The 12677-nt window shown below is 40.8% G+C and overlaps 3 protein-coding genes across 7 annotated transcripts in view; all 3 read right to left on the bottom strand.

Moving 5' to 3' along the window:
* Nucleotides 1–12677, bottom strand: part of LOC126077021 (placenta-specific gene 8 protein-like) — a 224258-nt gene that overhangs the window by 88856 nt on the left and 122725 nt on the right. The gene's annotated exons all lie outside the window — the stretch shown is intronic.
* The window catches only part of LOC126077023 (placenta-specific gene 8 protein-like), a 158448-nt gene that overhangs the window by 88856 nt on the left and 56915 nt on the right, over nucleotides 1–12677 (bottom strand). The gene's annotated exons all lie outside the window — the stretch shown is intronic.
* LOC126077022 (placenta-specific gene 8 protein-like) overlaps nucleotides 1–12677 on the bottom strand; it is a 158379-nt gene that overhangs the window by 88856 nt on the left and 56846 nt on the right. For 2 of the 3 annotated variants that reach the window (XM_049885905.1, XM_049885903.1), the window contains exon 1: nucleotides 2168–2253. The exons of the other annotated variant lie outside the window; for it this stretch is intronic. The gene's annotated coding sequence lies outside the window, so the exon portion shown is untranslated. Of the gene's footprint in view, nucleotides 1–2167; nucleotides 2254–12677 lie in introns of those variants that run through there. 3 annotated transcript variants of the gene reach the window in all.

Genomic DNA, 12677 nt, shown 5'->3' with positions numbered 1-12677 from the left:
CACTGAAATTGAGTCAATTCCAACGTATAGCAACCCCATAAGGTTTTCAGGGCTGTAAATCTCTAAGGAAGCCAACTGCCACATCTTTCTCCCAAGAAACCACTGGAACCACTGGTGGTTTTGAACCACCGACCTTTATGATTAGCATTCAGTGGCTTGAAATTCCGCACCGCCAGGGCTCCTCAGTGAATGCTAAAAACCCAGTGCCTACACCAGTTAAAAAGGCTGCTCTGCCCAGCCCAGTCCAGCCAGGAGAACTACCCTAGAAGGAACTAACGTCCAGGACTTCCATTTGATGCCTTTAGCTTATTTTGAAGAGTTTTGTAACTTTAGGAAAAGCCATACTCTTATGCAACTCTGTAGTTTAAATGTTTCAAAATCCTAGGCTTCCTTTAACTAGATGCCATTGAGTTGATTCCAACTCATGTGACCCTGTGTGTTGCAGAGTAGAACTGCTCTATACATTTTTCAAAATTGTAACAAAATACAAAACCAGGAACAAATGAAAATGTCCCAAACTCAATTATCTTAGGTTCAGCCGTTCAGTGTCAATGGTCTTTAACCTTAGTCATTCAAGTTTAAAGGTCAACATTAGGTAGAAATGGGGATGGTGTGGGAAAGAACTTCCCTGAAACCCCCTCAGTGCTGAGTGACATCTTTAACCTTATCTTCTGAGACCTTATCTACAAGTCTGATCCTCAAGGTTTCCTGTGCATAAAAACTGCCTGGAGAACTTGCTTATGATGTAGATTCCTGGGCACTAAGAGATTGTGATTTAGGTGGGATGGACTTGGGTCCAGGAATCTGAAATGAGCATTTGCAGAACTGTGGCGCCTAAGCCATAGGGTGCTATTCTGTAAAGTAGAAAGAGGCACCCCTCTGGGTAGACACACATGGTGTCTAGTGAGAATGAGAAAAATGGAGTCCCTTTCTCCAAGAGGGTGCAACCTGTGGCAGCACCTCCAGCTTGACCATGGATCACAGGGTTAACTGTAGTCCTGCTCGCTCCTTGGCTGTACCCCTATGCAGAAGTTTTGGCATCCCAGGAGAGTCCAGGGCTAGCTGACTCGCACAGCACGCTTTCATACTCAAGGCCCTGGGATTTTTCATTTCTCATCTGTTACTTATAACTACAGATCCAGTTCAATTCAGCAACTGTTTACTGAGCACTCAGTGTGTATAAAAGCCTTGCGCTAGATTTGGTAGACCCTAAGATGTCTCTTGTTCCCTCTCCATGGCCAGTTGCTCTGCCCATCACTCTGTGTGACCACAGGCTGTTTTGTTTAACACCGTCTATGATCCCAGAGGTGCAGAACGGATGATGGAAAAAGCCGTTGAAGAAAAAGGAAAAATGGAGACAGTGGGGAAAAAAACAAGAATCTTAGTGGTAAACTGTTAAAGCATGATACTAAGACCACTCCCTTCAGAAGGCACTTTCCTTGGAATGTTCCCCATGTCAGAAAACCTTGCTGGATTTGGTTCATATTTTAAAAGTCTTAATTGCATCCATTAGCTTTAGTTACAACAAACTTTGTACCTGTCTCCCCAGCTTATGAACACCTCGCCCTTGAGAAGCACAGCCCACCATCTTATTAATATCTTTCCCCGGGTATTGAGTTGCAACAAAATATAAAACAGAAAGAAATTAGACTAGCACATTTAAATATGCATATCATTTTAAATAAAGACTGAATTTAATCTCAAGTTAGTAGCTATAATATATAGAATGTATTTCATACTGACAGCACATAAGCCAAAAAAAAAGCCAGTGCCTTCGAGTCAATTCCGACTCATAGTGACTTTACAGGATAGAGTAGAACTGCCCCATAGAGCTTCCAAGGAGTGCCTAGCAGATTCAAACTACGAACCCTTTGGTTAGCAGCCATAGCACTTAACCACTACACCACCAGGGTTTCCTCAAAAAGCATAGCATCTGGCTCTCTTAGCATCTAGCACATGGTTGGCACATCATAATTGTTGAATTTGTCTAAATTTACTACATTTCCTTTATTACCAATTAGATAAGAAAATACTGGTCTTTCATATTTTGAATTTTAAAATATGATATGTTAGAAAAATACAAGAAAATTAATCAATAATTTCAAGAAAACCTTTTTTCTGTGCTAAGATAAGCTTTTGAAGAAGTACATAATTTCAGAATACTTACAGCTCTGAGCAGGAAGTGTCTTGTGGCCAGAGGGAGAATCTCACCGTGAGAAAGTTATGTGAAGTGGGAGAGCCACCAGTGTTTATATTGCAGTATGAGTACAAAGAATGTATTTAGAGATTCTTATTGGCCAGCATAGTCCAGGAAGAAGATGGTTTTAAGTTGTGTTTCTGCTATTTTTCAACTCAAGAAATGCTGTAAGCCCTACCTTGAAAGTCATTAACAAGTCACTGATAATGCTTGGCTGATTTTAATGCTCATTATATGTAGTTTGATTATCATTAAAGGAAGTTTGAGACACCAATTATAACCCAAAACAATAATGATTTTTTTCATAAACATGACATCCAGTTTTGACAAATTTTTGCAAAACTGACAGATTTGATTGTTGGTGGCTTCATAGGTTGGTGTTATCTTTTTAGAAGACAGTATTGGCTACAGAGCACATAACCCCCTGCTGTTGAGTTGATTCTGACTCATAGTGACTCTCTCATAGTACATTGGAGAGTGAAAAAATACACTTATCCTTTGGTCCAACAATTTTAATGTCTCTTTAATTTTGTGCCCATAGGCACCTCCTTTGCCTCACCCTAGCACCAGCCCTGAATGAATACAGGAAAGACAGAGGTTACATTTCATGAAGTCTGTATTTAGCATTATGCTACCCATAGCGGAGAGGTCCTTGGGTGGTGCAAACAGTTTGCGCTTGACTGCTAACCTAAAGGTTGGCAGTTCAAATCCACCTAGGGGTGCTGGAGAAGAAAGGCTGGCGATCTTCTTCCGTAAAGATTACAGACAAGAAAATTGTATGGAACAGTTCTATTCTGTAACACATAGAGTCACTATGAGTAGGAATCAACTTGATGGCAAAGACTTTGGCTTTAATTTTGGTCCCTGGTTCAGGAAAGAACTTGAGTACACTGTCTATCTCTTCAAGTTATGCTAAGAGCATTTGGACAGAACCACAAGATGAAAGATTGTAGATGGTTAATAAAGGTAAACAGAATAAAATATCATAGGAGTTAACTATGACAAAAGTCACTGGGGTTTAGGAAAGCAAATTAATTTTTTTTTGTATAAACTAAACATTGAAGGATAAGATTTGAATTGGTGATAAGGCAGACAAGGAATAGAATGAGTAAAGATAGGAATCAATAGGATGGTCAAGTGTCCTTTAGCTGACTTCAAACCTTGATTTACGGGGTGCTATGGGTTGAATTGTGTCTCCCAGAAATTATGTATGTCAGTTTGGCTAGACCATGATTCCCAGTATTGTGTGATTGTCCACCATTTTGCCATCTGATGTGATTTTCCTATGTGTTGTAAATCCTACCCCTATGATGTTAATGAGGTGGGATTAGAGGCAGTTAACGAGGCAGGACTCAGTCTACAAGATTAGGTTGTGTTAAATAAATGTCTTTTGAGATATAAAAGAGAGAAGCAAACAGAGAGACAGCGGGACCTCATACCACTATGAAACAAGAGCCAGAAGAATAGCGCGTCCTTTGGACCCGGGGTCCCTGTGCTGAGAAGTTCCTTAACCGGGGAAGATCGATGGCAAGGATCTTTCTCTGGAGGCAATAAAGACAGCCTTCCCCTGGAGCTGGCACTCTGAATTTAGACTTCTAGCCTTCTTTCTAAACTGTGAGAGAATAAATTTCTCTTTGTAAAAGCCACCCACTTGTGCTATTTCTGTTGTAGCAGCACTAGATAACTAAGACAAAAAACAAACAAAAAACCTAAGACAGGAGGAAAATTTGAAGTAGGGACCATACCACTTCTCCCTTACATACCCTTTGAACGTCTAATACTCATCTCATGCTTACCATATCCCTACTGAAACCTTCGATTCCCTTCTGGTATCCAACACACCTCCTAAACTTATCTGTTTCAGTAATTGGTACCATTATCCATTTATTGTTTGAGCCAGAAGCCTAGGGGTCACCTTATACCACTCATCCACTCCAGCAGCAAGAGCCTTTGGTTTTACCTCTGAATATAGGCTTAATCCATATACTTTTCCACATCTCCACTGTCACAGTTTACAACTGTCACCTGGATTCTTGCAAAAACTTCCCTATTTGTCTCCCTGCTTCCTCTCTTGCCCTTCTATAATGTTTTTTCCACACAGCAGCCACACCAATTGTTTCAAAATGAAATTTTGTCATTTTTTTGACAAAAACACTATGAATTTCCATTGCATTTGCAATAAAATCTAAAATCTACCATGGCCATTCTCCACTCTCTCTGGTCTTCTTTCTGTCCCTGAAACTAAGCTTATTTCTTCTTTGGCTTTTGCACTTTCTGTTTTCTCTGCTTTGTCACTTGTTCAGGTCTTGGTTCTAAAATGACCTCCTCAAAGAGACCTTTCCTACTTGAAGTACTTCCCCACTACCCTTTATTACGTAATTCTTGTTTTTTTGTAGTACTTATCACAATTTCAAATTATTTTATTTTATTATTTATTTTATTTCTTTCCACTTAGGAGGCAGCTTTACATATTTTTTGGGGTAACAACACGTATTGCTAAGATTCACTCCTATTTTGGATGTAGCTGTTGTTGTTGTTACGTGCCGTTGACTCGATTCTGACTCATAGCAGCCCTATGCACAAAAGAACGAAACACTGCCCGGTCCTGAGCCATCCTTACAATTGTTGTTATGCTTGAGCTCATTGTTGCAGCCACTGTGTCAATCTACCTTATTGATGGTCTTCCTCTTTTCTGCTGACCCTGTACTCTGCCAAGCATGATGTCCTTCTCCAGGGACTGATCCCTCCTGACAACATGTCCAAAGTATGTAAGACGCAGTCTCTCCATCCTTGCCTCTAAGGAACATTCTGGTCTCACTTCCTCCAAGACAGATTTGTTCGTTCTTTTGGCAGTCCATGGTATTTTCAATATTCTTCGCCAACACCACAATTCAAAAGCGTCAACTCTTCTTTGGTCTTCCTTATTCATTATCCAGCTCTCACATGCATATGATGTGATTGAAAATACCACAGCTTGGGTCAGGCACACCTTAGTCTTCAAGGTGACATCTTTGCTCTTCAACACTTTGAAGAGGTCCTTTGCAGCAGATTTGCCCAATGCAATGTGTCTTTTGATTTCTTGACTGCTGCTTCCATGGGTGTTGATTGTGGATCCAAGTAAAATGAAATCCTTGACAACTTCGATCTTTTCTTCTTTAATCATGATGTTGCTCATTGGTCCAGTTGTGAGGATTTTTGTTTTCTTTATGTTGAGGTGCAATCTATATTGAAGGCTGTGGTCTTTGATCTTCATTAGTAAGTGCTTCAAGTCCTCTTCACTTTCAGCAAGCCAGATTGTGTCATCTGCATAACACAGGTTGTTGATGAGTCTTCCTCCAATCCTGATGCCCCATTCTTCTTCATATAGTCCAGCTTCTCGTATTATTTGTTCAGCATACAGATTAAATAGGTATGGTGAAAGCACACAACCCTGACACACACCTTTCCTGACTTTAAACCATGCAGTATCCCCTTGTTCTGTCCGAACAACTGCCTCTTGATCCATGTAAAGGTTCCTCATGAGCACAATTAAGTGTTCTGGAATTCCCATTCTTCGCAATGTTATCCATAGTTTGTTAAGATCCACACAGTCGAATGCCTTTGCACGGTCAATAAAACACAGGTAAACATCCTTCTGGTATTCTCTGCTTTTAGCCAGGATCCATCTGACATCAGCAATGATATCCCTGGTTCCACATCCTCTTCTGAAACCAGCCTGAATTTCTGGCATTTCCCTGTCGATATACTGCTGCAGCCGTTTTTGAATGATCTTCAGCAAAATTTTGCTTGCATGTGATATTAATGATATTGTTCTATGATTCCCACATTCGTTTGGATCACCTTTCTTGGGAATAGGTGTAAATATGGATCTTTTCCAGTCAGATGGTCAGAAAGCTGTCTTTCTTATTTCTTGGCATAGCCGAGTGAGCACCTCCAGTGCTGCATCTGTTTGTTGAAACACCTCAGTTGATATTCTATCAATTCCTGGAGTCTTGTTTTTCGCCAATGCCTTCAGAGCAGCTTGGACTTCTTACTTCAGTACCATCGGTTACTGATCATATGCCACCTCTTGAAATGGTTGAATATCGACTAATTCTTTTTGGTATAATGATTCTGCGTATTCCTTCCATCTCCTTTTGATGCTTCCTGCGTCATTTAATATTTTCCCCATGGAATCCTTCACTATTGCAACTCAAGGCTTGAAGTTTTTCTTCAGTTCTTTCAGCTTGAGAAACGCCGAGGGTGTTCTTCCCTTTTAGTTTTCCATCTCCAGCTCTTTGCATATGTCAGTATAATACTGTCTTCTTGAGAGGCCCTTTGAAATCTTCTGTTCAATTCTTTTACTTCATCAATTCTTCCTTTTGCTTTAGCTCGTCGACACTCAAGAGCAAGTTTCAGAGTCTCCTCTGACATCCACCTTGGTCTTTTCTTTCTTTCCTGTCTTTTCAGTGACCTCTTGCTTTCTTCATGTATGATGTCCTTGATGTCATTCCACAACTTGTCTGGTCTGCAGTCACTAGTGTTCAACACGTCAAATCTATTCTTGAGATGGTCTCTAAGTTCAGGTGGGATGTACTCAAAGTCATATTTTGGCTCTCGTGGACTTGTTCTGATTTTCTTCAGTTTTAGCTTGAACTTGCATATGAGCAATTGATGGTCTGTTCCATGGTCGGCCCCTGGCCTTGTTCTGACTGATGATATTGAACTTCTCCATCGTCTCTTTCCACAGATGTAGTCAATTTGATTTCTGTGTGTTCCATGTGGCAAGGTCCATGTGTATAGTTGCCGTTTATGTTGGTGAAAGAAGGTATTTGCAATGAAGAAGTCATTGGTCTTGCAAAATTCTATCATTCGATCTCCGGCATTGTTTCTATCACCAAGGCCATATTTTCCAACTACTGATCCTTCTTCTTTGTTTCCAACTTTCGCATTCCAATCACCAGTAATTATAAGCGCATCTTGATTGCATGTTCGATCAATTTCAGACTATAGCAGCTGATAAAACTATTCTATTTCTTCATCTTTGGCCCTAGTGGTTGGTGCGTAAATTTGAATAATAGTCGTATTAACTGGTCTTCCTTGTAGACGTATGGATATTATCCTATCACTGACAGTGCTGTACTTCAGGATAGATCTTGAAACATTCTTTTTGATGATGAATGCCACAGTATTCCTCTTTGAGTTGTCATTGCCAGCATAGTAGACTATATGATTGCCCAATTCAAAATGGCCAATACCAGTCCATTTCAGCTCACTAATGCCTAGGATATTGATGTGTATGCGCTCCATTTCATTTTTGACGATTTTCAATTTTCCTAGATTCATACTTTGTACATTCCAGGTTCTGATTATTAACGGATGTTTGCAGCTGTTTCTTCTCATTTTGAGTCATGCCACTTCAGCAAATGAAGGTCCTAGAAGCTTTCCTCTATCCACGTCATTAAGGTTGACTCTACTTTAAGGAGGCAGCTCTTCCCCAGTCATGTATGGAGTGCCTTCCAACCTGGGGGGCTCATCTTCCAGCACTATATCAGACAATGTTCTGCTGCTATTCGTAAGGTTTTCACTGGCTAATGCTTTTCAGAAGCAGACTGCCGGGTCCTTCTTCCTAGTCTGTCTTAGTCTGGAAGCTCAGCTGAAACCTGGCCTCCATGGGTGACCCTGCTGGTATCTGAGTACCGGTGGCATAGCTTCCAGCATCACAGCAACACACACGCCCCCACAGTACGACAAACTGACAGACACATGGGGGCATGTAGCTGTAGATTCTTCATTTTGTGCATATGCTTCAGGCAGGAGGGCCTCTTTAGAGCTGTGTCCTCTAGCTGGGAAGGAGGTTGACACTGGACCTGACTTTATCTGACAATGATGGAGAGAACGTTCCATACAGTTCTGCTTAGTCTTCAGATACTATCAAAGTCATTGTATTTAAACCTACAGTTAAAGTGAGAAAATTGTATAGTGGATATCAATGAGTCCATGATCCAGCTTCAACAATGATAAGCTCGTGCCTGATACTATTTTATCAACATTCATGCTCAACTACAATGTCTCCCTTTCCCAGATTATTTTGAAGTAAATGCCAGACATCATATAATTTCAGCAGTAAATGTTTTAGCATGTATGTCTAAGAGATAAGGACTCTTTCAAAAAATAACAATACCATGTTATACCCAACCCCTTCACAGTTTCTTAATATCATTAAATATACAGTGTTCAAATTTTTCCTATTGTCTCATAAATTTGATTTTTTCCTTTTTTTACAGTTTGTTTGAAACAAAATCCAGGTAAGGTCTATACATTGCCTGGGGCAGCACCTGGGCTTTTGCCTGGGGCATCGCCTGAGGCATATGCCTTACAAGACATCGCTGAATGTCCCCATGGCCCACCCCCACCACCCATTTTTGCTTCCAGACCCATAACTACACTTAAGTTCCAGTGAGTCCCAAGAGGTGAAGTACAAAGTGTGACCCAGGAGGAATTATACTACACCCCAAAAGAACTGCTTGATTTTTCTAATCTATACAAACAGAAACCTGGGCAATACCTGTGGGAACGGCTATTAAGGGTGTAGGATAATGGTGCAAGGAACATAAAGTTAGGTAGTCTGAGTTTCTTGATATGGGCTCACTAAGCACAGTTTCTTCATTCAGTGTTTTAGCTCAAGAGTTTAGAAAAGGATTTAATAGATTATTTTATTGGTTCACTGAAGCATGGATTACCCAGTGGCCTACACTAAATCAAGTTGAAATGCCAGTCCTGCCTTGTAGGTATCCAAAGGCTTAGGGAAATTGGATGTTAGAGTGGATTTACCAGGTTGGATCTACAGATCCACTCATGGAATGCTCAGAGGACACACCTTTTCTTGAGCTTTTCCCAGGATTTTTTCTTTGTCTTTGGTTTTAGCAAGTGTGATTATGATATATATGATATATCATATATATCCCTTGGGGTTTTTCTTTTGGGATCTACCCTATATGGGGTTCATTGAGCTCCTTGGATGATATTAGGTAAGCTTTCTGTTAGCATTTCTTCAATGATCTTCCCTGTGTTTTCTGTTTTCTTTCCCTGTTCTGGAACTCTGATCACTTGCAAATATTTGCTTTTGATTGTATCTTACCTAATACCTAATTCTCAGGGTTTCTTCATTTTTCCTCATTCTTTTTTTCTGATTTTTCCACAGCAGAGTTGTAGCCACGTGTTTGTCTTCAATTTCTCTGATTCTGTCTTCCATTGTTTCAAACCTGCTCCTCAACCCTTCTATGACTGTCCATTTCTGAAATCTTCTTGTTTATCTTCCAGATTTCTAATTGTTGTTTTTGAATGCTTTCTAAATTGTGAATTTATTTTGGTGCTTTGTTCCTGTATTATTTCCCCAAATTATTCCATTTTGTTGTCTGTATTTTCCATGAATTTGTCTGCCTTTTCCATAAATTTGTCCATTTTTCCCTCATTTTTGTCTGCTTTTTGCTTAAACTCTTGGATTGCTCTGAATATTAGAGATTTGAATTCCTTACTAGGTAGTTCTAGTGACTTTTCTTCTACTGGAAAGTCATCTGGTGTTTTATTTTGGATGCCTACTAAACCGTCTTGTCCTGTTGGTTTTTTTTTATGTTTTGATATCATCTGTTGTCTTCTGGACATTCAGTAGTTATTTTCTTTGTTTCTTGATTGTAGATTTGTTTGTTTTGTCCTATTTTTTGGTTTTATTTGGTTATGTCTGAGCAGGCAGGCTGTACATTCTTTGTTGTTTGCCCATCTGTATTCATGGTACTTTTCACCTCCTTTTCCAATGGGCAGGGCCAGTCATTCAGCTATGGTGCAGCAGGGCAGATCCAACTGAAGGAGAGAGGCTGGGATGTGTTGTTTGTGGCATGTATTAGGGCCAACAGAGCAGGCCAGGAATCAGTGCTGGGCAGGTTCCAGTAGTCTGTGCCTGTGTTGCTTGGGGGTGTAACGCTCAGTGCATGTTGCAGGTAGGCAAGAAAGAGGGGGGAAGTTGTGATGTGTGGAGCTAATAGGAGTATAGGAAAGAGGAAAAAGAAACAGGAGACAAAAACAAACAAGCAAACAAATAAAGAAAAAAAGAGTGGTATTGGAGCTTGTCATTGGAGTGGTTAAATGAGAAACTGAGAAATGGATAAAAGCAAAAAGCAAAAAAAAAAAAAAAAGAAAAATAAAAAGGGAAAAAGGAAGGAAAAGTAACTAGATAAAAATTTGGAAAAGAAGAAAAGAAAACCCCCCAGGAGTCCCAGAGTCCCACTGGTGGGGCTGCTAAGACTGGGGAAGTGTCTCCCAGGCTGCACAATATAGCCTGGTTAGAGGGGGTATAGATGTCACATAGCACCAGGTATTCAGGAGACAGGAAAAGACAATAAGCTTAGAGAGACGAGAACTGAGAAATGGAGAAAGACAGAAAGGAAAAAAGAGAGAGAAAAGAGAAAAAAGAAAGAAAGGGGGGAAATAAAGGAAAGAAATGCCCGCAGGTATCTCACTTACATGGCTGTGCAGATTAGGGGAGTAGTTCCTAAACTGTGCTGTGCAGTTGGCTAGATTGGGCTCCCAAGCTGCAAAAAGAAAAAACAAACAAACAAAGCAAAACAAAACAGAACAAAGCAAAACGGGGGGTGGGGGAGGGGGAAGCTCCAGGTCTCCCACCAGTGTGGTGTCATGGGCTGGGGAAGTGGTTCCCCAATTGAGCATGGCTTCACAGCCTTTCAAGAAGAAGCAAAGATGGCACACAGAGCCAGGTGTTCCAGAGAAAGGAGGGGGAGGTGGTAGGAGGCACAGAAGAAACCAAAAGAGATGGAAAGAAGCAACACCAGCTCAGGGGCCTGGCCGGTGTGGTCAGGGTGAATTCAAGCAGCCTTAATCCAAAGCATCCTGTGGCTGGCAGGAAGCAGAGGAGGCCGAGGAGGAGGGAGGAAGTGGGGGTGGGGGTTAGGAAAGTATATATGGCTCATTACTGGTGCTCTGTCGCCTGCTGGCAACTTCACGCTTCATGCTTTCTCGTACTCTCTGTCTGCTGGTCTCAGACTGGTTGGAGTGAATCCAAACGGCAGAGACACTGCACTTCCCGGCCAGCCAAGCCACTGCAGCCAGCCAGGAAGCTCAGAGGTAGAGCAGCGTGGGGAGAGAATAGGGGGTGAGAAAACGTGTGTCGCTGGTTACCAGGTGCTCTGTCTCCTGCTGGGAGTTCTGCAAAGCTGCTTTCCTGTGCTCCCTGTCTCCTGATCCTGACAGCAGTCCAAGACAGTGGATCAGTGCTGTGTTAGCTGATGGGGCCTTTAGCACCTATTTCTCCTCCCTCCCTGTCCTCTGTCAGCTTCTTATTCCATTCAGTGCTTGGCTGAGTTCTTTATCTCTTCATTTGATGCTTCAGGTTCCAGGAATGAAGTCTGTCTCTGTTTTACTTAGTTTTTAGGGTCTTTGTTGTGGAGGGACCGCATGGTACTTCAGTCTATGGTGCCATGTTGAGTGGAAGTCCTGTGGTACATTTTCTAATGTTTGTTTTACTTACCTCCAAATTCCTTTCAAGTAATGAGAAATCAGAAATCAACATATTAAATTTTGGCTTTTATACAGCTGATTGTCCTTTTCAAAGTAGCCATGCTCTATAAAGTCACTGTGAACACTGAATGAATGAATACTGAACCATTGCACCTAGGTGAAATACAGGGTTAGGTTCCTGTGAGCCTCTGGTCATAAAATTTTTGTCAATTGATCAATACATAACCTTGTTTTATGTGTGCTCTGTTTAAAAACGCCTTTTAAAATATATGTTTTGCTGATTCGTTAAGGTTGAACTCATGACCAACAGCACCATAACTCATACCTGAGCAAAGCTTGTTTAACACACAATTTTCTCTGTAAAACACATCACAGCCTTCTTGTGCTTAGTAACGCTAGATAGCACTTTAGCATTACACTTCACAGATATTTAAAATGTCAAAATCACCAACAGAAGTTCCAAAAATGTGGCACTAAGTAGACTGAGAAAATGACACTTGTTTGTAGTATGAGAGTTGAAATAAGAAGGCAATGTGTTGCCTTGTTTGATCTCAGCTGGGAACATGTGTGTCAGATGACTAATTTTTGCAGCTCTGTTCATGCCCACAAGCAACCACGAAAGCATCATGAGTATTGATTTTGGGGTTAGAAATAAATTTTAACAAATAAGCATTCATTTGCAAATATAGAAGTCATGAATAAAGAGGATCAACTGTGTATCATAGATGCTCAATAAACATTTGATGATAAAAGGATGACAGATGCAAGGTCCTTAATGTTAATTGTTATCAGTTAAATTGTGTCCCCAAAAATATGTGGTGAATTCCTGACCTTTGTACCTGTGGATGTAATCCTGTTTGGAAATTGGGCTTTTCTTTTGTTGTGTTAATGAGCTCATAACAGTGTAGGCAGGATCCTAAACCTAATCACTTCTGAGTTGTAAAAAGACCAGAATAGACACAAAGGCACA

Source organism: Elephas maximus, chromosome 5 (genome assembly GCF_024166365.1).
Source record: "Elephas maximus indicus isolate mEleMax1 chromosome 5, mEleMax1 primary haplotype, whole genome shotgun sequence".
NCBI classification, from domain to species: Eukaryota; Metazoa; Chordata; class Mammalia; order Proboscidea; family Elephantidae; genus Elephas; species Elephas maximus.
This window is presented reverse-complemented; position numbering and strand designations above follow the sequence as displayed.